The 20,638-nt window shown below is 36.1% G+C and overlaps 1 protein-coding gene and 1 pseudogene across 13 annotated transcripts in view; one reads left to right on the top strand and one right to left on the bottom strand.

Annotated features, from left to right (window-relative positions):
• The window catches only part of Mapk10 (mitogen-activated protein kinase 10), a 357,438-nt gene that overhangs the window by 143,937 nt on the left and 192,863 nt on the right, over positions 1–20,638 (top strand). The gene's annotated exons all lie outside the window — the stretch shown is intronic.
• Positions 18,732–19,489, bottom strand: LOC101712614 (calcyclin-binding protein pseudogene; annotated as a pseudogene).

The raw sequence follows: 20,638 nt of genomic DNA, 5'->3' as shown, positions 1-20,638 counted from the left end.
CTCTTTTGTTGTCAGTTCAGGGAATCCAGGTGGTTGAGTATCAGATTATTCCATCTTGTTTCCCTTTGGGGTTGGTTTAGGTGATCTGAAAGTCTGGTTTTGAGACTTGTTTACATGTCTTATCATTTCAAGGTGGGGGCAAGTTAGGGATATGTTGCGGCTCACCTCCTCAGTGCTGGGGGCAGTGGTTCAGTGGCTTGGAAGGTTCACCTCCTCTGAGCTGGGAACAGCTCTGCTCCTCGGCACTGGGGGAACATCACTTGTTTTGACTTTATTTGTTACCTAAATTGGGTGCATAGATTCACGTTACCCCAACTAGGTAAATGCATGTTTACCTTGAGCCCTTATGTCTGTTTCCTTGTCCATATTTGCAGAAAGCACAGGCAGGGTCTATGGTTCTACTTTTTGTGAAAACCAGAGCCTAGAAGGTTGGAAGGTAAACCTGCCCTTTGTATTACAGCCTTGTGACTGTGGGCAAGATGTTTAACTCCTCTCAGTCTTGTTATCATGAAAGTTGAAATACTTATAATTGTTTCATCCCTTTGCTGTTAGAGGACTTGCATTATAGGAAAACTCTTGGTAGACTAAGATTGTCTCAAATGTTTCAGATGGAACAATTTCCACCTTGTCCCTGCATAGCCTGCCATGGAGCCTTCATTACACAGGATCAGATCTCAAGAAACAATTTTCTAGTGTATATATATTTCAAATGTTGAATGAAATTTTTCAGGCAATTCTAATTCTGTGTAACTGGTGAAAGCTCTTTAGGGGAACTAATAGAGTCTGCATTTTAAATATCTACAGTGAAGTTGTAGAACATACCATAGAAATTATATTAATAAGGAGGGAAATTCATTACACTATTAAAACTTTCCTTCTAAAAGTTTGATTTTCTTAGAAGCATTGGCATTGGTTGAACATTCTGAAGCTTACCAATTTTTACTTCCTGAAGAAATATTCAAATGGAAATAAAATTGTGCTATCTCTCCCGCATGCTTTTTCTGATTATCTCAGGCCTAGATTTTTAGAATTTTTAGAATTTAGATTTTTAGTTTTCCTCAGAGTTGTTAAACTGCTGTTCCTATTTGAGCAGATATAAAAGGTCATTAATAAAACAGAAAGCAGACTGAGCAAGTGTTTAAAAGTGCAGAGCCTTTATAATTGCCAATAAAACTAGGTGATAAAAATGTTGACTAGATATTATTACATGATGTTTGAGGATTAAAAGTATTGAAGTTGTAATATTTTGCTGAAACTTAAATTGTATAAAAATAAAGGTGAATAAATCAAGCATGGTTTAAAGAAGTAATCTATAAATTGGTCTATACTATGGAAATTAGTAAGCTGAACTTTTAAGTACAAATTCTTTAGTATCAGAGGGAACATTAATTTGATGTATTTAGATAAGTATTAGGCTGATGAGTGGTATAAATCAATAATTTAAATAATTCTTGGTTTCTCACATGCAAATGGAATATTCACAGAAATATATTTCTGAGATAAAAATCAGCTGAGCTTATTTAAAAACTAGTGGCAAACAGTAGATTATTAGTATATATGTGGGCATACTTCACATTCTTTCAAACATTCCTTTAAAGAAGCATATGCCAAATCTTTCTGTATGTGTTATTTGCTATTTCCTTTAGGTGGTATAATTTAAAGTCATATAGTAATTCATAATTCATGGACAATTGTCATGCTTAATATTCCCCTGAAAATGAAATTAATAATCTCCAAAACCACAGTTCTCTATAGGAAATATATGTTGTAATCAACCAAACTATGAGTTTGACTTTTTTTTTTATTCTTAAGTTCTTTTATTGGTACATTTTAGGTATACAATACGTTTACATTTATCATTGGGTGTTTGTACCTGAGTTTGGATTTTTAAATAATCATTCAAAGGTAAAAATTGGGAAATGCTTTTTTCCCCTAACTATTCTAGTAATTCATAAGTATCCTTTGAACATGTGATTTTCATTTTAACAACTTCATTTTTCAGATGTGGGCACAGAGTAGATGCATTTTAATGACATATAATGCTGCCATATGACCATTCACAATGCTTACTCTTTTATCTAACCAAATTTCACCTCACTGAACATACTTTAATTGTATATAAGCTGTATTTGGCAAGGTAGGCCATAATATACTGCAATGGTGCACAATTATTGTATTTTGGGAGTGTGAGAATATAAAAAATTAAGTTTCACATGGACCCTGAAATGTGACCTTACTCTTCCCACTGGGATTCATTTCAGATCTTTTTGTTTAAACTTACCAAAAAATTCAATGAGGAGTTGATGGGCAACCTTTAATTGAAGTCTAATGAAGGTTAAACATTTTAATATATGGAATATTTGTTTAAATTTTTGATAATTGAATTTTGCTTTGTTTTGAACTATGCATAATCTTGTTACTTAATAAAATTTTAGTGCAGTGAATATGTGCACTAAAGTATACTCTTTAGTCATTGTTGCTAATGAAGGGCTCAAATTAAAATATAAAGGTGGGTTCACGGAAATCATATTACATAGGAGTTTTCTTAATTTATTCAACAAATATTTATTTAATGCTCACTGTGTGCTTGGTGCTGTGTGAGGTACTGGGGACATAAACATGAATTAGAGAGATTCCCTTCTCCTAGAAGTTCACTATAGTGGGTAGCAAGCATTTATAATTATAAGGTAAAAGAATGATAAGATTTGCTTATTTTATTTTGAGAAGACCCTGCAGGTTTCCAGTCTAGATCTGGCAAAAGTCATCTGACAAAGCATCTAAAATGAATTCATATCTTCACCACATCTGAAAATATAAAAGTAGATGAAAAAGTAGAAGCTTATGGGAGAAGGATATGAAATGATGTCCGTGAATGTTCAGGTTAGTAAATGTGCGAGGAAAGTGGAAGGAAGAAAGAACATGGTGTGGGACACTGTATTTTCTGGATTCTTGATTCTCTGGCCCTGAGGACTTGATCTGAGAGACTTCCCCTCCTACTGCTAGCTAATTCCCAGCAACAGCAAATAACTGCTCAAGAGTGAGCCTTTCACATACAAAACAAGACAGGGTGGCTTGGCAGAGGGGTATCACAGAGGAGAAACAGTTCATGGTGCCCACAAGGTAGCAAAAAAAACAAGGGATCTTAACAGTGTCTTTCTGCCCCCTTTATCTTCTCTGGGCTACTAAGGGTGAGTAGCACTTGCACCCTCAGTCCTAGTGCCCTTGAGCCTAGCATATCACCATGAAGCAATTCCAGTGTCACACACGCTAGATCCAGCCACCTCTGAAAAACCTGCATGTATGACCGCATGAGACTTTGTGGGGACATCTAAACATAAACCATAGCAAGTAATGTTTATATTTCTGTCATCTCTAGGAGGAACAAATATGCGGGGAGCAGTGTGAGAGAGCCCTTTATTTCTGGCTCATTGAGGGTTCTGTGTTATCATAGTTGACAAGACAAATTGTGACATTCACAAGGCATTATTATTGGAGATAAAACCATGTTTTGAAAAATCAGGGAAGGCAATCCATCAATGAAAATATGCTACCCAGTAAAGCCAGGTAAATTGGATTTTCAGTGCCTTGGGAGTACCCATTTCTCAAATGCAGGACTTATAATCCTTTGAAATGATTTTGGTAAATGTTCAGGCACAGCTATGTAAGACTTCACAAATCCATTCTCACTATGGAAATGGCCTTTAGACATACTCGTTATATAGCACATAGAAATGTTCAGGATATTGTCCTAATGTGGAACAGATATTAATTTCAGGCACACCTATCATTTTTTATTTTCTGCAGCTGTCTTTGAAATTTTTAAGTAGAAATTAAGGTGACGACTACTCTTGGAATCTTATGTTTTTGTGAAGCTCATTCAGAAACTGATTGAGATATATTCAGTTCAAAGTGTTGAATTAAAATCTCTCAGAGGAAAAGCTCTGTTTAAGGTTTGGTGCTCTTTATCACACTAGTTTCTGGCCTGTATTGGAATTTTAAAACATCTTAAATCCGGGGATAATGCACTGTGATGCTGGTCACTGAACTAATGATTGTTCAACCTGTCACAGGTTGCATCCTTCTTCTATTTTTGATATACCTCGTCATATTTGACATCACCCAAGTATGCTAAAATGTACAAGATTTGGAAATACAACTTTTTACTGAAAGTTTGGCCTAAAGTGGAGAGTAAGCAGAAGCTATTTAGAAACCCAAGTGATAGATAGTTCAAGAGCTTGTCTTCTAGCTGTCATGTGAAGAGCTCACAGATTTAGATTTCCCCCTAATCTAATCATGCCTGCCAAGCTGCATTCAGTGGGGACCAAATGTGTAAGTGTATACTGGAGGCCAGAAATCGCTATGTAACAAAATATTTTTAATTTTTAAAAATGAAATTTCATATTTAATTAGTGTGATAAAAGGACCACTTGTATTTCCCTATATGCTTTCATAATCAAAAGGTTTTTATTGGTCTATTCTCAGAAAACCTACAATGAGACATTCCCATTTGTACTTTTCCTAGATGTACATGTATATGTATTTCTCTGTCCATGTCTCTCTCTGTATCCGTGTCTCTGTTCATATGTCTGTCATAGAATAAACCCTTGAAACATTTACAGAGAACCTTAACAATGGCGCTTACATCAGTTGGCACCAAGAAAACACTCCCTTCTGGAAGTTCTCCCTATCATTTCTTTTGTTTTCACTAACTACAATCTCATTTTTACTCTACTACTTTAAAATATGATAGGTAAGGAATGAATGTTAATATTTTACTAGTAACCATTAACCATAAATTTTTAAAAACAGGAGTAAGTGATTTTTTTAATCTCTCCTGTTTACTGATAAAATATGAGAAGTGTTTGGTGGTCCCCAAGATCACCACCAGATTCAGTAATTCCCTGGGAGGACTCACAGGACTCAAAATACAATCTGACAGCCATGATGACTAATAGTGAAAGAATACAGAGTAAACTGGCAAAAGAGAAGGCCCATGGGGAGAAGTTCAAAGGAAACGGAACAAAAGCTTTCAGAGATCCCCTCCCGGGAGAGTCCTAGGGGACTGAGTTGTGAGTCTGTCTGCCTGGGAGCTCACTGGAGACATGCCCCCCACGGCATGCCAGTCACCAGGGACCTCTCCCGGGCGTGTTCCAACACTTGAGACTCCGAGGAAAAGCAGACATGCAGCATAAACCATGGCATCTGTACAAACAGTTCTGGCACTTCTTTCAGTTCTGGCAATAGTGAGAACCTTTTCTAAATCCAAGCTCCTATTCTCTGGCCAAAGGCTCTACTTTCAATCAAACCTTGTAGAGATAGCAGTGTCAGGCCAGCTGTTAATTCTTTTCTGCACAGAAAGCAAATACACTGAACTATTTAGATTCTTGGATGGGCACTAAAATTACTATTTCTCTCCTAGGGTATTAATGTTGTGTAGCAGCTGAATTACAAACTAATTGGGAACAGTTAATATCAAGGTTTCTTTGAGGCAACTAAATATCTGTTGTCTGTAAACTTTAGATTACTGCAAAATAAATGAGTTTTAATTTTTATTGTAATAGGGAATTGTATTAACCTGTCATGTCTGTAGATAAATAATAAGGTTGTTTTCATTTATTTTAGGCACTTCTTAATGTTTAAAAGTAAGTTTAATTTTTAAAAAATATGAAATAATTTTTAAACAATGCATAAAATCATAAAAATGTACCTATTTATGGAGTTCCATGTGATGTTTTGATATGTATACACAATGTGGAATATTTAAATAAGGTTAAACATATCTACCTCCTGAAATACCTATCATTTCTTTGTGGTGAAAACATTGAAAATCTATTCTCCCAGCCTTTTGAAGTATACAGCACATTGTCATTGGACTCTGTTGTACAGTTGCATATCAGAATTGAGTTTTGATTATTCTTAAAAACTTCCATTTCAGAAGATGAAGTTCTTTGACCGGTTCCCCAAATTTGGAAAGCATAAACTGAGGTGCATTCAGTCCTATGAAAGGATTAATTATGTTCTCAACTTGAAGAGCAGAAGAAAGTAAAGAAATACATGTTTGTAATTAAAATAAACAGCACTCATATTGGTGATTAGCATATGGTCTTCCATTGTTCTACCCTCTTCAATGTTCATGCTGACTCAGAGTGATTGTTTGGAAATGCAGACCTGATGATGTTGGGGTTACCTCACAATCTTCAGTGTAAAGATTGCTCCCACTGTGGTCCCTCACAACCTTACTTCCTCAGCCTCTGTGTCGCCTTCAGATGTGCTCGTCCTTCCGCTTGCACTTCTCTTCTCTCCCTTTTAAAAAAATCTAGTTCACTTCTACCCCTTCTTCAGATTTTAGCCACAAATCACTTTTCTATATTCCTAACTGCCTGGGATGGATCCCATCAGAAGAGACAGGTCCACCTAGCATTACACCTGTCTCCCTTGGCATTTGTCACAGTTGAAAACTGGCATTTCTTATAAGGGCCTTAAGTAATGTCTGTCTTTCTCATTTGACTGAAAGTTTTTTGTATCCTTTGTGTATAGCAGAATTCCTGACCTATAGTATGCATTTGGTAAATAATTGTTACAGGAACACATTGGGAAAGTGCCATTTGTTCAGTGTACTTCAGATCGCCAGAACTGAAGTGGAGATCTAACTCCTACAGATGGTATTTTGGTTCTTAAAGAATGATGACTAAGTTATAAAAGATCTCTAATAAAAATGGGGACATATGTAGGCTATTAGTGTGGAAGGGTGTTGTGCCCCCTTGGGGAGGAAGGCTGGCCCCTTCTCCTCCAGTCATTATTGATAATGCTGCATGTGCCACAAGAGATAGGAAAGGCCTCTTACATAGCAAGGCCTTCTGGAGAGACAGCATGTTCCGCAGCAGGTCCAAGAGTGGCGTGAGGAAGCAGGGAAGGAGACTGACTTGGGATTCCATTGTTATTGTGGTTGAGGATGAAGCCAGATGAGAGTTCCTTTGTGCATGTGCCAGAGTGTGTGACTTGGACTTTCTGCTGGTGCCAAAGGAGGTAACATCCTAGCTGGAGCTTCCTCATCACCTTGCCTGGAAGTGGTGCAGAACAGGAAGAAGGAGGAATGATGCTGTGAGAAAGGGGCAGCCATTTCTTTCTGTGGGTGTAATTTTCTAGAAGTTCTGGGTTTGTTTCTACCTTGCAGCAAGGAGGGCTGCACGGCAGTGCTAAAGATTCAGGATGTGGTTTCCATTAGCCAAAGCACACAGCTGAATATGGAGGCTCATGAGCTCAGGCGCTGGAAAGCACAGACACAGCCACAAAAAGCCTTTCTAATTATATGCGATATGGTCCATGTTGAGCATTTTCTTTCTATGGGCAATGTATAGCCATATAGGTGATTTAGTTATTGTAGGTAGAGAAGAAGAGGTGTCAAAGCCTTGGCAGTGAAGAAGTCTTGGGGGAGAGGGGTCTTGGTGGGAGTGCCTATTGTATTGCAATTTGGACAGATTCTAGAGTCTTCTGTGGTAGGGGGTCTCATTCAAGATGAGTTTGTAAGTAGTAGCATAAATGAGCCAAAGTAAAATTGGTACATGAGGAGTAAGTTGCCTGGAAAATCCAAAAAGGTTTACAAGATGTTGGCTTGTTTTAACATTATGGGTGCTAAGAGTTGACAGCTATTTCTTGACAGTGTCAGGGATGAGATGAATCTTGATATATCAAACAATTTTCAGGAATTTAACCAAGGTATTGGGGACTTGCATTACATATGAAGCAAGGGGCCTTCCTCTGAATGTTCATGTGTCCTGAATTAAATGTGCCAGCCGAATCTCCCTGGAGAAAGATGCCATAAGCATGTTGAAGACCTGTGTTCCTGGAGAAAGGTGCAGCTCTTGTGCACATGTGTTAGGGTTTGTGTATCTTGAATTTTCTCCCTCCTTTCTGGTAAAGGAGGGAAGATCCTGGCTTTCTTATCAGCTTTTCCAGATGTGGGGCAGGAAGGGAGGATGGAAGTTTGAAAGTTGTCAGGAATCAAACATCAGAAATGCAACCAGACTCTCTTAAAAGAAGGAGGAAAAGAGCCATGTTTGTATTTCTGAGTGGCCTAAGTGGCTTTGAGATATATCTATAGGAAATCCTGGGTGTTTCATTTTATGCAAGTGACCATTTCACTTGTGCTGAAAGCTGTGCTTGAGTAAGATAAACTTTACAACTCTCAATTTTTATATGACTTATTATAAAGATACACCATATTACTGATTTACTATGTCTAATATTAGCACTACAGACCTTAATTATTCCTTTATGAATCCAGTTGAAAATTATGAATTTTATCTGAATTTTATACTGGTCTCATACAAGGCTTATCTTGGATGTCAGTCACCAGAATGCCAAGAGTAAATTAGCTTCTCGTTTTGGGCAGTCATTACAAGTTATAACTTACCTATGACCTCAGTATGTAATTAGTTTTTTTAAAAGGTCAACTGTAAAACTCAACCAAGTAGGCTTATTTAGTGGGAGTTCTTATAGGTGTATTCTCTTCTTCAATGAAGTGGGGGAATTTGTTGAGCTCTAGTCTTGGAATTTGAAGTTGTGGAGTTGTGGCTTGGTACCATGCTCTTGTTAGAAGCTGCCTGTCTATACTATATGTCAGCTATTTTCTAAGTTGCTAGCAACTGATACAATGCAAATTTAGGAGGGCAGTAATTCTTTACTCACTGCTGTATCCTCAATGCCTTGAATGGTGTTATAACATCTACTGAATAAATATTTATAATAGAGTTCCTAGATGAGAGGAATGTTTTAACAATTAAAAATAGTTAATTTTAATTTTGATTATTAAAAGTCTAATTTTACCTTCAGAACCTGGGTGATCCTCAAAGAATCTGATGATGGTTATTTAAGTTTAAATATATTAATTAGATACTGGAAACTTTAGAAGGAATTATAGGTAAAACAGTTTGTCAACCTTATATGTATTAATTCTGTTTATATGGTACATTTGGTTTTGAGGATATAGAAATTTCTTATAAGCCTGAGGATGGAATACAATTGTAGTTGGTCTTTGAGGGAATTGGATATGTAAAGGTCTTACTTCAGGTTTTCTTTTTTTCTGAAAACTATGAGATTGTTTTATGATTTTTCTTAATTTCTGTTTTCTCTTTCACTGCTAGTACTGTGTAGCAGATAAGAATAAGAGTCATAGATCCATATGGCTGGAAGTTGAATCCTGAAATTACGTATCTCTCAAACTCAGTTTCCTTATAAGTAGACTGCAACTAATAGGAGTATATATCTCCACATTTGGATATATTCAATCATTTGATTTTTTCTTCTTTATTTTGGTACTGGGAAATGAACTTAGGGCCTCGTGCTTGCCAGGCAGGCACTTGTACTGCTGGGCTACATCCCCAGCCCAACCATTTGATTTATATAAGGTATCTCAAAATTGAAATTATATTTATACTGCTAAGTATTATTTGAAACTTAAAACATTTTATATTACAAAATAATTCACTTACACATAAAGTTTAAAAAACAAACACAGATTAAATAAAAGATTAATTGTGGCTCAGAGTAAAGAACCTGAGAAAATGTTGAACATAGCAAAATCAGATGAATGCTGTCCTTAATCATTGAAACAGTGCTGAAATGTATTTCTAGGGGAATTTTACTGTTTGTTTTTGCAGGTGAATACTTCCGTACATTGGTAGTTTAGTCTGACGATCCTTAAGCTATGACTGTCTAGTATTTTGAATTTTAAAATCTTCTTGGAGCAGGCAAAGGATATTTTCTCTTGTGCTCTTCTGGGTTTATTTATCTGGATAACATAATACTGATTTAAATGTCCAACTGAGATATCTCGGGTGAAAAAAGACCTACATGGCTTCTTTAATTCAGGATGTTATGAAGATGATGGCAGAATTTGTAGAGGACATCAAACTAATTTCCTTAATAAGATCACCATTAAATAAGTAATGAGTTCTGATAGGAATCTTCAAGTTCTCCCCATTAAGGCACGAGTGATTCACTGTTGATGGAGGAAAATTGCTATCTTGGTTCTAATTTTATCTTCTCTGGCTCTCAAGTGGCCTTGGTCTATATAGTATCTGCTTTATTGCTTTTATCAGGTTAAGCAGAAAAGACTTTAGTAAAAGGGCATTAGGTGGTTCATGGATTTCCAGATAACTGGAGAATTGGTCAAGAACCAAGATGAACAAGGTATAGGGAGGAGTCCAAAGAGAGGTAACAGGCTGCCACTGCCCAGTCTTATAGCCCATTGCTGCCACCTCAGTGACCTCCAATTGCCCTATAGCTCTGAGTTACTTCTGTGAGTAGGAAAATGTTGAGCCGTCACATGTGAGTGGCAAAGCTCAGGACACTGGCCATATTCTACCTCACAGGAATCAGACAGAAGAAATATCGTCATTCTTTCCACCTGAGTAGAAGATATGAGACCATGTTTTCCACTTATTTTAGGATTCTTCACAAACATGAGGATTTTTGTTTGCTTGCTTGTTTTTCTGGCTGCAAGAGTATAATGCAAGCTGTACTTCATTTCAAAGTCATATCAGGGACAAAGATATTTACCTTGCTTGATTAAAGCCTGTTTGGGGAGTGTTGTGTTGTTTTTGTTAATTCACCCTTATGCAATAGCTAATTTATTAATTCACCTTAATGCATTAGCTAAACCTATCTAATCAGGATATTGTGTTTTGACTCCCCAAGAACAGTGACAAGGAACATCTCTAATGGGAAAGACATTCTTTCTTCTTGGAGTGAAATATTAAAATGTGCAAAAATTGACTTTAAATAAAATAAAGATATACTCATGTTTATATGCTAATTGTCTTTGCATTTCTTTGGCAAAATCAGAGATAAATCTTATTAGGCTTACTTTTCAACATACAAAATTCAGTAAAATATGATGAATTGAGTTAAAGAACTTTTTTAGAGGATATTACAATCAGAAAAGTCACTTTGGCTTAACTTTTGAACACTTAACATTTTTGTTTCCTTGATCTATTTTAATTACTGGGATAGGAATGTTAAATTATTGTGTAGTCTTAAGGATTTTTTCCTTGCATGTGAGTATAATTTTGTTTTAATATGTATCAAGACTTTTAAAATTGATGTGCACAAGTGTAGTTTTATCTCCCTGATAAATTGTATTTTTCATTATGCATTATTTTTTGAAAGTTTACTTTTTGTATTCTTTCAGTTCCATATCTTTTTTGGAAATCAATTTTTTGTAAAAATAGCTTTATTAATCATATAGATCCTTAGAGATTAGCTCACACTAAACTGAAAGTTCAGTGAAGGCAACAACCAGTTAGTCTGGACTGCTAATCTGCACTGCCCACACAAGGATTGGCACATGGATACTATCCCGTGATTATTTGTTAACCGTATACTGAGTAAAGTATTGTCAACATTTAACATGCTTTACTAATATTGAACTAAAGTATTTAAATATAGCTTTCTCTACTCCCCCTGTACATAATGTTCAAATATAGAAATATATATATAACATTAGATATGTGTGTAGGTAAAATTTTTATTACATGTGCATATATGTAAAGTTTTTATATAAGATTTCACATATATGTGATTTCTAGATGTTCATAGATCTCAGTTTGATAAATATTGGGAAAATTGGCTCACTTGTATTCTGCAAAGCAGAATTTAGAGTCTTTTTTTCAAACACTGTATATGCAATTAGAATGCAGAAATCTGTACACACACTATGAGTGTATTTGTCATATGAAAATTCCCTCTTAGTTAAAAAATGGTAAATGTTTCCTTTTTAAAATTTTTATAATGTAGTACATACTCTCATTCTTTAACTTACTGTTGTACTATGCTAAAATGTCAATAATACAAGCAGAAAATTTTTGGCTTTTAATAAAGGCTTTTATTGAAGCAAAAATGATCTAATAAATCTAACTTCTAATGGTGCAGCTCTTGGAAGACCATTTCTTAAGGAAATTCTGTGAAACTGGTTAGCATGATGATACTATATCAGTTTCATTTTGTCAAGGACTCTAATCTCAACAGGTAATATTAGCATATTAGTTTAGAATCTCAGTCCTGAAGAGCTTAATTCTTGTGCTAGAATAAACAGACAAACATAAGGGTGCAGACCAACTTTTTTATTTGTAATACTGATTTTAACATAAATGGAGTTGGTGAAGCAAGCATTGAAATATCACTGACTGAATTGCTCACAAGAACTGACTCCTGCTGCTGAACATGAGTGACATTTTAAGCAGTAAGAAACTCGGAAAACCTTCAACTAAATTCCTCCATTAAACTTTTCTGCCTTTTCTCTTTAACTTGACTCACGGTGGGATGCCCCAGATCAAGTAATAATCTATAGTTATTTAAACTTATTTAAAATAAATGCAAAAACTTGGTGAAAAAACAGTGGGTATTCCATTATCTACATATAGCAAATTAAGGACAGTGGACCGTTGCCAATGTGCTACATCACCAGTTGCATCTAAATGTGGAGGGTACATTGTTTTGTAGCTTTTGCTAATATATCAGTCCTCATTTTAAGTAACCTATTATTCTTCTCATTGTATCCATTTTTCTGGACATGACATTTTCTTTCAACAGAACATTAGGTGTGATCAAACGATATAGTAAATGTTTAAATTAAAAAAATATAACAGTAAAAGATACATTGCCATTAATCCCTCTCCGAAGACTCCCCTTCACTTTGAACACACTTATCTTTCTTGGCACTTTCTGAAGCCATTCTGGAAGTCTTTCATGAATGCCTTTATGAGGCCATATAAAAAAAACTTGGTGAATGCTACTGCCAAGAACCATCCATCAGAAAGGCAGGCTCATAAAAATGTGATGGTGTATTCTCATCTCATCATTGACCTGATCTGACATTGTGCAACTTCTAGCTCAGTCACAGCAGCTCAACCAAACACATGAAAGAGGTCTTCCATAACTGCTAAAAAAAAGTGGCAAGAAGGATGAGATGAATGTGTTTGAAGCAAGGGAGTATATTTTGGGAGGATTAATGGAATGTGTCTTTTATTATAATACACTTAAAAAAATTTTAAACATTCACCATATTTTTCGATCATACCTCATATATCTTAAGCATTGGGAAAAAAGCTTTTGAGCACTTTCTATGTGCTAGGCTCTGATTACCACTTTGATTAATTCCTATATCTTTGGCCTTCTAGTTTAAGGAAATAAGAGTATAGTGCCCAGGGGATCCTCTTTCATACACAGTCATTACTTGGCATATCAGTCTGTTTTCCATTACTATGACAAAATACCTGAGGCTAGGTATTTAAAAAGAAAAGAGATTTGTTTGGCTGACAGTTCCGGAAGTTCAAGGGCATGGTGCTTGCATTGGCTTGTGTCTGGTGAGGAGCTCCTGGAGGATGGCATCACAATGGCAGGACTGTGTGTGGGAGGGAGAGTTCACATGGGCAGACACGAAGCCAAAGAATGGAAAGGGGCCAGTAGGGACTACTCATTGAGCTCCACTCTTTCAACGTCTCACTACCTCTCACCAAAGCCAAGCCCACAGCACAGGAACCTCTGGGGACAGATCACACCCCAACTATTGGACCTGGTCATTAATCACACACAGCTTCTCATTGTTTTTCCCAACACCCAAATATTGCCTAGCATTTGTGTTCTTTTGTGTAGTAATTTTGTTAAGTTAGGCCTCTTGTTTTAGAATAGTTTTAGACTGAAGAAAAATTGCAGAGATAATGTATACACTTCCTGTATACCCTGACTCAGTTTACCCTATTCGTGACACCTGACATCACCAGATCCCTTTGTCATGTTGACATATAATGTCTCCGTAACCCCTCATCTGTGATAGCTTCCTTGTCCTTGATGACCTGGGCTGTCTGATGTTTCTCCTATGGTTAACCACTCCCTCACGTATCATACAAAGGATGAGTGCAGCTACAATGATGTCACTGATCACTTCCTCCTGAATCTTGATGTCCTACGTTAAGGCAAAGGGTGGTGGTGGTGGGGCAAGGCCTTTGTATCTTTCATTGCATAGTCATCGGAAGGGTGTTGCCCCCAGCCGGCTGGGGAGCTCCTTTCAGCAGAATGAGGGCCTTTTCTCAGCTGTGTGGAGAAGTGAGTGCATGTGTACTAGGAGTGGACCTGGGTATCCTGTAGCAGCATGCTGTTGAACTGAGGAATGTGCCTGGCTTAGTATTTAAAAACCTTCTTGGTTACTGTGATTTCTACACTCTCTTGCTTTCTGTCAAATATAAATAAGTGGAGTAGCCATCCAATGTGTCTTTTCCTCCTGCATTAGTAATTACTTCTGATGAACTGCTAACCTGTAAAGGCCAGTGACATGCTAGATGATATTTTCTTGAAACAATTGTTGAGGATTTATATATCCATCTACTGTTTAGTTTGATCCTTGCCTGTTATCAGTTCTTGATTTTGCCCCTTAGCTTCAAAGGAGTTTCTGTATTTCTAGACTTTTTTCCCTCAAGCATCTGGACCTTGTCTGCTCCAACTCATTAACATCTCCACTTCTACCTGGTAGACTGTGGGCTTGTTCAGTGTGCTAGACTAAGCTAGTTTTCACACTGGGGAAATGGAGAATTTCCTTAAACATATTCATTGGAAAGCAAAATGATATGGAAAATAAAAATGATAATTCTCTGGCATAGTGAAGGCATTCCTTCCAAAGCTCCTTATGTTGTGAGTAATTAAGACACTAATAAACCTACTGAGCATATTTAAAGGTGACAGAGAGCATAGAGTATGGGAAAGAAATAAATGAGATAAAATACAAACAAAAAGAGATGTTTGCCTTGCTAAAATGCTAGATGGAGATGCCAAAACAATTATATTAGTCTGAATGTGTCATTAGGAGAAACCTAAAATATTACTGCTAACTTTTAAAAAACTCAGTACTTGTAAAATTTTGAATATGCTTTTCTAACTCTAAATACACATAGAGTTCAATGTAAATTAAATGTATTTCCTCCTAGATACCAGTCAGTTAATTGTATGATATATGCATGTGAGGGGGAAAAGAAAGTATTCCCCTCTCTCTAGATAGAATCTAAGAAAGAGCAGCTCATCACATCAGTACCCTTCATCCTCCCTCCATGTAATCTACTTAAAGTGTAAAGGCTTTGACTGCACAAAATTTGACATCCTTTCATAATAAAAACCCTGAAGAAAATAGGTATGGAAGGCTCTTTCCCAAAATGATGAAAGCTGTATATGACAAACCCATTGCTAACATTATCTTCAACAGAGAAAAACTGAAAGCATTTCTCTAAAATGAAAAGCAAGACAAGGATGTCCACCCTCATCATTCCTCTTCAGTGAAGTACTCAGAATTTTAGCCAGAGCAGTTGAGCAACAGAAAGAAATAAAGGGGATACTAACAGGAAGGGACAAAGTCAGATTATACACATTTACAGATGTTTTGATGCTTTACACAGGAGACCCTAAAAACTGTACCAGAAGACTCTTAGATCTGACAAACAAATTTAGTAAAATGGCCAGATATAAAACCAACACAAAAATCAATAGCTTTTTTACTCACCAGTAACCCACTGAGAAAGAAATCAGGAAAAGAATTCTATTTACAATACCTTAAAAATGAAATGCATGGGAATCAACCAAGAAAGCAAAAGATTTCTATAATTCAGTGAAGAAAGAAATTGAAGACATTAAAATATGGAAAAAACCCTCCTTGTTCATGGATTGGCAGAACTCCTATTGCTATAATGGCCATATTACCAAAAGTAACCTACAGATTCAATGTGATCCTTACCAGAATATTAACACCATTCCTCAAAGAACTAGAAAAAGGATCCTAAAATTCATATGGAAGCACAAAAACCCAGAATAGCCAATTCAATCCTGCCAAAAAGAGCACTGCTGGAGGTATCACAATGTCTGATTTGAAATTATGCTACAAAGCTATAGTAACAAAGACAATATTGTACCCACACAAGAACAGATATGCAGACTGATGGACTAGAACAGAAGACACAGTGACACACTCATGCCCCTGAGTGTGATCTGCTGTCTGATTTTTGACAAAGGGGCCAAAACCATATCCAGGAAAAGAAACAACCTTTTAAACAAATGATGCTGGAAAAACTGAATGTTCACAATTAGAAAATTGAAATTTAATCTTCATCCCACCCTGTAGTCAAATCAAATCAACATGGATCAAAAACTTAGGTATGGGAAACTCCTGGAAGAAAACACAGGAGAAACATTCGAAGTCATAGGTACAAGCACAAACTTTCTGAATAGGAACCCAGTGACACTGGAAATAATATTAAGAATCGACAAATGGGACTACATAAAGTTAAAAAGCTTCTGCATAGCGAGGAAACAATCAACAGAGTAAAGAAATAATATAGAGAATGGCAGAAAATATTTGCTAGTCGATCTTCTGATAGAGAATTAATATCTAGAATATATAGATGGCTCAAAAAATTAACTCCAAAAAATGACCTGAATAATAGATAATAACTGAGCAAATGAATTGATCATGCCTTTCTCAAAAGAAGTGCTAATGACCAACAAGTATATGGAAAAAATGTTCAACATTTTAAGCCATTAGGGAAATGCAAATCAAAACTACTTGAGATTCCATCTCAACCCAGTCAGAATGGCTATCATTAAGAGCACAGAAAACAATGAATGCTGGAGAGAATGTGCTGAAACAGGACCCCTTTTACACTATTAATAGTTCAATGACTATGAAAATCAGTATGGGGAATGTTCAAAACTAAAAATGGAAATTTAATTTAACTATGCCACTTTTTGGTACATTTCCCAAAGAACTAAAGTCAACTGATATATGCATACTCATGGTGCAATTCACAGTTGCTAAGCTGTGGAGAAGTTTGGAAGCCTGACAATGGATGAATGGATAAAGAAGATGTGCCATGAATATGCAGTAGAATACTATTCACTCATAAAGAAGAAGAAAATCATATCATTGGCTGGAAAATGGACGGAACTCTGAACTATCATGCTAAATGAAATAAGCTAGACTCAGTAAATTAAATATTACATGTTTTCTCTTACATAAGCAACTAAACTGACTAAATAAGTAGATATGTAAATATATAATGAAGAGATGATAGGAAACTAGAAGGTAGACTTTAGAAATGAGAAAGGGGATTGTGGTAAGGGAAGATTAATGAGAATGAAAATAAACAAAATCTGTTATGTGCATGTGCCAGTATACCAAAATGAATGTCATTATTCTGTATTACTAATATTCACTAATAAAAGTATAAAGTACATATTATTTTCAAAAGATTTATGAGAGTTCTTTGAAATCATAGTACTCCAATGTTTATCTTACATTCAATTTACTAAATACATAGGTCAAAATTTTAGCATATTATCAACATTTTTTATACTATGGAAGGAGAATTTGGCATGAATTACTCTTATAAATGATTCAGGTTAACTATTTAGTGCTTTATTTGAAATTTATTTTTGTTGCCCCATTTCAAGGAATCATGAAAAGTCTAAGTTTATATAGCATAACATTTTACTTTGTTGTGGGCCATGTTTAAATACTTTCTATTTGATTACATGGTATTTTTTAGAAAGAGTTTTATTGATGTTTATGTAAATATTTGTTATTTATGTAAACATTTATTGATGTTTATGTAAGACACATTTTAAAGTAGGCTTTAAAATGCAACTCAAGACCCCCGTACCCCAGAGCACAGGAGGTGAGCTGCGCAGGCGCCAGCAAACACCGCCCCCCCCCCCCCGCCATAGAAATGAGAAGATATGTAAACAAGTCCAAAAACCAGACTTCCAGGTCACCAAAAGCAACCTCAAAGGGAAAAGATGGAGCACTGATACACAACCACCTGGACTCCCTGAACTGGAAACAAAAGAGGATCTGGAAAAAATAAAATCAGAAATAATTTCTCAGATAACAGCAGAGATTGTGCCTATAATGCAAGACATGATTTTTTTTTGTTACATAAAAATCCAACTTTATTGAACATAGGAACAGATGGATTTTCAAATTAATTATTTTTGCTTTATGGTTATTAGTATCTGATCCATGGTAGTACTAACTGCTACTATATGAAGATGCTTGTCTATTCTTAATTCTATATTCATAAACAAATATATTTAAATCTAGAGAGAAACATTTGTGATTGGCTTATTAGTGCATGGTAATCCCTGGTATATGCACTGCTCAGGCTGGTAATAAGGGATCATCCATTCTACAGCAAATTTGAAGCACAGGTACAAATTTGAATTTTATACAAAAATTCAGTTTTATTCTTATTCTTACATTAAGTGAGAGCTGACATCTGTAACTTACACCAAGCAAATACTTTTGTTTTCTACCTCCTAGCTGAACAAAAACACACATAATGTTTTTAGACAAGACTTGGTTTTTTTTTTTTTTGTACCAGGGATTGAACTCAGGTCCTTGTGCTTGCAAGGCAGGCAGTGGAACCACTGAGCTAAATCCCCGGCCCTAAGACTTGGTTTTTGTATTTCAATGAGAATAGCATATAACCCTTCCTTAAACAAAATGACTAGGATATAATGAAACCATCTTTGGAGGAAATGTTTAATATGCATATCTTATTTAAATAAATCCTCCAATAAGAAATGGAGAATTCATTGCCTTTACTTTGAAGGCTTTGTAGTTATCTGCCAAATTTATATGTGCAGCTCACCAATATTCCATTATTGGAAATAGTATTTCCACATAATAGTTCTCAAAAGGACTTAAAGTCTCAAAATTCTGTGTCTCCTTTGGCTTGCTTCTCTCTGGATTCCACCCAGGCTTTATTAATGGTTCGCTTCATATCATCATCTCTATCTTCATAAATTTTCTTTAGAACATTCATTAATCCCTCACTAGGATCTGTTTCAGCATCATAGGATGGCTTTTCTTTTTCTTTGCATTCTTTTCCAACCTGAGTCAAATATTTCCATCGTGTGTTTTCTGCTTTCTTTCTACATAAGATAAGAACTGTATCAATCTTGATTTTTTTTGAACTGCCTTCCACTGAGATGGGTTTTAAGAGATTGTTCACAATCATAGAGTAACTCTTCCCATTTAGATTCTTTACCAAAAGATCAAATGACTTCTCTGTGAAATGCGCCGGCACATTCTTAGCAGGAACTTGATGAACTCCAGTTAAGGTAATGTAGATTTTCACAAACTTATCTGACTGATCCCATCCGTAATTACTGATTTTCACAGTATATCCTGTTGTGATGGGAGCAACCACAGCAGCTGGTTTTTCATTGTCAAGAAATTCTGATTTCTTTTGTGATTTTTGTTGCACCTTATTCTTTATTTCTGTTTCAGTGTTGGATTTTTCAGCTGTCAGGGCATCTTGTACTCTCTTCCTAGTGGCCTTTTCCAACAACACCTTTACCTCTTCTAGATCCTTCTGCAACTCCTCCAAAGCTGAAGCCATGGCCGGGCTGGGTCAGACCGGAGGCCAGAGCAGCAGGCATGCATGCAAGGACAGGACCTAGCGTGCTCTCTGTGAGCATGGACCACAGCAGCGCTGGCCATGGGACCGGCCAATGCAAGACATGATTAATAAATCTAGAGAAGACACAGATTAAAAAACAGAGGAACTGAGGAACATGATGGAATTCCAACATAGGAAATAAATGGAATCCATAAAACAGATACAAACAGATTTCCAGGAGATTAAAAACTCCATTGAAAGCTTACGCAGCAGAATGAGCCAATGTGAAGGCAGAATTTCAGGCATAGAAGATAAGATTGTAATTAGTGAACAGGAAAACAAAAATTGCTTTAAGGGACCATGAGAAATCAATCCAGCAGCTACTAGAGGATGCAAAGAAAAATAACATAAGACTGATCAGAGTCAATGAAGAAACAAGAGAGAATGCAGATGACATAAAAAAACTTCACAGAACTGATGGCCGAAAACTTCCCAAGCAGGGGAAAAGAAATTGACATTCAGATAAAGGAGGGATATAGGACTCCAACTAGCCTTGATAAAAAAAAATCTACACAGAAGCATATAATTGTTAAGATTCCAGAAACCCAACAGAAGAACAAAGTTCTACAAGCAGTTAGAGAAAAGAAACAAATCACATATAAAGGAAAGCCCATCAGAATCACAGCAGACTTCTCAACGAAAATCCTCAAGGCTAGAAGAGCTTGGAGTGAAGTATTTCAGGCCCTAAAGGAAAACAGCCTCCAACCCAGAATGATGTACCCTGCAAAACTATCTTTCAAAATTGATGGTGAAATAAGATACTTTCATGACAAAGAGCACCTTAGGAACTTCATGAATACCAAACCAGCACTCCAAAAAATTTTAGATAATAGCCTAGGAAAAGACAATGAGGATCACAACCCCAGGAAGCCCAGCAGAATGAATTCATTGGACGTGACAAATTAAACACAAAGGGGGAGAATCCAACAAAAAGAAAAAGTCATGACAATGATAAGTCAATACGTGTCTATACTGGCTATTTATCATCTTCTTCTTTTTTTTTTTTTGGTACTGGGGCTTGAACTCCAGACCTTGCACTTGCACGGCAGGCGCCAGAACCACTGAGCTAAATCCCCGGCTATCATCTTCTTATGTCTACTTTTTATTTGGGTTGTCTATTAATGAGCTGTACGCGTTCT

This window comes from Heterocephalus glaber, unplaced genomic scaffold, assembly GCF_053883595.1.
Source record: "Heterocephalus glaber isolate CG9 unplaced genomic scaffold, H.glaber_assembly_v1.0 deba00001503, whole genome shotgun sequence".
In the NCBI taxonomy this organism is placed as follows: Eukaryota; Metazoa; Chordata; class Mammalia; order Rodentia; family Bathyergidae; genus Heterocephalus; species Heterocephalus glaber.
This window is presented reverse-complemented; position numbering and strand designations above follow the sequence as displayed.